This window comes from Anarrhichthys ocellatus, unplaced genomic scaffold (genome assembly GCF_004355925.1).
Source record: "Anarrhichthys ocellatus isolate YVR2014 unplaced genomic scaffold, GSC_Weel_1.0 scaffold82, whole genome shotgun sequence".
Classification (NCBI taxonomy): Eukaryota; Metazoa; Chordata; class Actinopteri; order Perciformes; family Anarhichadidae; genus Anarrhichthys; species Anarrhichthys ocellatus.
This window is the reverse complement of record NW_022280112.1, coordinates 1,503-5,747: the sequence shown is the minus strand read 5'-3', so window position 1 is coordinate 5,747 and position 4,245 is coordinate 1,503. Positions and strand designations below refer to the sequence as shown.

The 4,245-nt window shown below is 45.8% G+C and overlaps 1 pseudogene; it reads right to left on the bottom strand.

Moving 5' to 3' along the window:
• Positions 1-1,306: 1,306 nt before the first annotated feature.
• LOC116398332 (uncharacterized) lies at positions 1,307-4,020 on the bottom strand (annotated as a pseudogene).
• Positions 4,021-4,245: the final 225 nt, after the last annotated feature.

Below are 4,245 nucleotides of genomic sequence, written 5' to 3'. Positions count from 1 at the left end.
ATAACATTGCCATGCACACAAACACACACATATATACTCAGCAGACCAAACTACTACAGTTGTGTCTTGCTGTGTTTACTGAAGCCTCGAGCCTTCTGTATGCAGTATGATCCGTTTTAATTAGACAGGTTCATTTACTTCATTCATCAGCATCAGGGAGTCAAGTCATATGCAATGATCTGTGTTAAAAGAAAAGAAATCATGAAAAAAATGGATCATCCTCTGGCCGTGCCCGTGTCTCCCTGTGTTCCCCATGTCCCTGGTTTGCCTCTCTATATGCATGTGTGTGTGTGTGTGTGTGTGTGTATGTATTCCCGTCTTGACCCTCACGTGGGCCCCGCCTACCAAGCACACCTGCCTGCAAAGCTCATCAACTCTCCCAGCTCACAACACACCTGGCTTTAATCAGCTCATTAAAACTGCTGAACTATTTCATTGGAAATGCCACAGAAAAGTTATGAGGATGGGATTGTATTCTTTCTACTGAAAAATATATTTAAAAATATGCAATTGCAATTAGTATTGACTGCTTGAGTAATGCCAGAGCAGCGTTTTTGAATAGATACCGTTGCATACTAAGACCTTATGGAAACTCAAGTTTTTGTTGATATAATTATAATCGATAAATGAAGATTTTTATAAAATATAATTGCTGTCATGTTTCACACAACGTAGCTTATCATGCACACTGAAACAGTATAGTACATCAAAATTCACCACTGACAGCATGTTTATTGTTGAGAAATAAAAATAAGCAATAAAACGATACTTTAACAGAGCACTTCTGTCACTTTAAAGCCATTGATGCCTGTGTTTTATTTTGTATATATTTATTTAATGTCTTGTTTTAAATCAGAAATGTCTTGTCTTAATGTTTTATACATTTTCTACCTATTGCTGCTGTACTGACTGAGTCGCCAACTTAATTTTGTTGTATGTTTTTACGATGACAATAAACATCCTTCTCCTTGTCCTTATTTACTACTTTGTAAGTTAAAACTGATCAAAGTTAAGTTATGGCTTGAACATGGTTCAAAGATTTGTGGCTGTGTATTAGTTGTTAAAAATACATGAATACGTTTCTACTGAAATGTCTGGTGTTTGTGTGTGTGTGTGTGTGTGTGTGTGTGTGTGTGTGTGTGTTCTGAGGATTAAAATCATAAAATCGCGTTAAATCTGTCGGTGTGAATGTGGTTGCCCATGTCTTTCATTTGAAAATCCTGGAGTGGGCACCAGGTCTGAACTAATGTTTGTTTCCTGTGCTCCAGGATTCCCTGACCTGTCTGTGCCCACCTACTCTCCCTCGCTACCTCCAGCCATTCCCCCTCTCCAATCCATCCATGTCTACAGTAACATTACAATAAACCTGTTAAGCTTCATCTATCTCAGTCAGTGTCCTGTGATTGGGTCCTCGTTACTACACCGCAGCAACGACACTGTATAATGAAAAAGGTGTGTCTTGGTATTTCCTGGAACGCGGAAAAACTACCTCACTAGAATACTAGAAACGCGTAAAATGTGTTACTTTGTTTCAATAAAATATTTAAGTCTTATTTTTTCATAAACTATTAATAGTCCAGATTTCCATCCATCCATTTTCCACCGCTTATCCGGGGTCGGGTCGCGGTGGCAGCAGGTCAAGCAGGCCGACCCAGACCTCCCTCTCACCGGCAACATGTTCCAGCTCATTCTGGGGGATCCCGAGGCAGTTCCCAGGCCAGCTGGGAGATGTAATCTCTCCAGCGTGTTCTGGGTCTTCCCCGGGGTCTCTTCCCAGTTGGACGTGCCTGGAAAACCTCCAGTGGGAGGCGTCCAGGAGGCATCCTAATTAGATGCCCGAACCACCTCAGCTGACTCCTTTCGACGCGAAGGAGTAGCGGCTCTACTCCAAGCTCCCTCCTGATGACTGAGCTCCTTACCCTATCTCTAAGGCTGAGCCCGGCCACCCTACGGAGGAAACTCATTTCGGCCGCTTGTAGCCGCGACCTTGTCCTTTCGGTCACGACCCAGAGTTCGTGACCATAGGTGAGGGTAGGAACGTAGACCGAGTGGTAAATTGAGAGCTTTGCCTTCCGGCTCAGCTCCCTCTTCACCAAGACGGTCCGGTGCAGCGCCTGCTTTACTGCTGCAGCTGCACCGATCCGTCTGTCGATCTCCCGTTCCATCTTACCCTCACTCGTGAACAAGACCCCGAGATACTTGAACTCCTTCGCTTGAGGAGTCCAGATTTATATTTTTTAAATTGACTTTTATACCTATAACTGCCAGCGGGTAAAAAATGTACTCTTGTAGGGAAAGCAATCCTTTTTTTGTGCTGTTCCCCAGTGTCAAATATGCAGTGTCAAAGTATATGGACTCTCTCAGAGTTATTACAACAGCAAGAGTAATTGCAACCAATGTAGCCGCCAGTGTTGGTGAAAATAATCAGTTAAAAATGTTAGTGTAAAATATCAGTGTTAAAATAAATTGACTATTTCAGAGTTATTACAACAAAAGCAAGAGTAAAACGCTCCCCAGTGTTGATGAAGATGTTCACTGCTACAAGACATGGTGTACTCACATTGTGCTAATCATCTGAATTTCTGGAATGGGAAACGGGAAAGTGAATCAGCGATGGAGTTGTCGTGACCTGGAATGTGGGAGGCTCGGATGATGAACTGGTGCTGGGCCGAAACTAAGGTTAGTCTCCGCATGAACAGCATTATTTCTAGACAATGTGACCGTCCTTAATGATGTCTATGAGGGTGCTTTTGTCTGATTCATGCCCCCAAAGAATGGCTGCTACGACTATTGGATACATTTCGGAGATTGCGGAAGAAGGAGTAAGGGAGGAGAATTCGGGCGGCCATGTGGCTGAGAACCACTTGTTGACATAGACGCTGCTGAAGCCGTTGGAGGGTGCTGCGTCCGTGTAAAGCTGGATGTCTTCCAGCTTGGTGATGTGTTCGTCGTAGACAAAGGAGATGCTGTTTCAAGAGGATAGGAACCGGTGCCATAATTTTAGCACCGTTTGGCATGCTTTGTTGAGTGTGACGTGGTCATGGAGCTTTGTAAAGGAGGAGGCGACTGAAAGAAGATGTGACAAGAAGGATCGGCCTTGAGGGATTATGTGGATGGCGTAGTTGAGGTGGCCTAAAAGCGAAAGGAGCTAGTGTTTGGTGCATTTGGGGGCCAGGAGGAAGTTAGAGATGAGTAATGAAATACGGTTGACTTTTTCAGTAGGTATAGATGCTTGGAGTGAGACGGAGTCGAGGGTGATGCCGAGGAATTCCAGGGACGTACTGGGACCTGCGGTTTTCTCTGCTGAGAGGGGAACGCCGAGTTCCTGGAACGCGGAAGTTAGTGTGGAGGCAGAGTGCTGGGGGAGAGGAAGGTGGCGTGACGGTGAGGAAGTCATCTAAGAGGTGGATGACGTACGGGAGTTTGTGAATGTTTATCAGGATCCAGCAGAGTGCTTCTGATAGGCAATCGAACATTTTTGGGTTGCTCTTGCACCCAAAAGGTCAGGCGCTCCGCGAAGTAGTAAGCACCTTTCCAGAGGACACCGAAAAGGGGCCAGTTGTCGGGGTGGATGAGCAGTACTTTAAAGGTGCTGGTGATGTCTGCCTTAGCCAACCAGGCTCCTGGACCTGCGAGGCGGATGAGGGATGCTGCATGATCTATTGTGGTGTACTGCATGGAGTAGTCCGGGCTGGGGATTAGGCTGTTGATGCTTGGGATGGTGCAGCCGTGGGGGGAAGAGAGGTCTATGATGAGTCTCTTTTTTCCTGAATTTGAGTTCGATGGGTCCGAAAGTGGTGATTAATTTCCTCGGGATATGGGGATTGCATGTGGATGGATGGATGAGTTGGGCAAGGTCGATGTAGTTACCTGCGAGAATCGGTTGCCTGAGCATGTGCGGCACGGGGGATGGTCGGGCGGATACTAAAGGGCGTGCTGGAGGTAGTGCTGTGGCTGAGGTAAAGCTGGTGGGTGGAGGAAGATGGGTCGGAAGGAAGCTGGGATTGGTTGCTGGTGGACCTGTGGAAAAACGGGGTGCATTTAAAGTGGGATGGTTAGTTATATATGGGTTGTGGGGAGGGGGTGGGGGAAAAGCAAAGGCAGGAGGAATCTCAGGGGAAGAGCTCTCTTACCTTTAGGAGACTGCGAAGACCCCACCAGAGATGAGCAACACTGGACTTTGGTTGGAATGTACAAAATACAAACCAGTTTTATTTGGTTTTTACAAAAAGTAAGGTAAAAGCT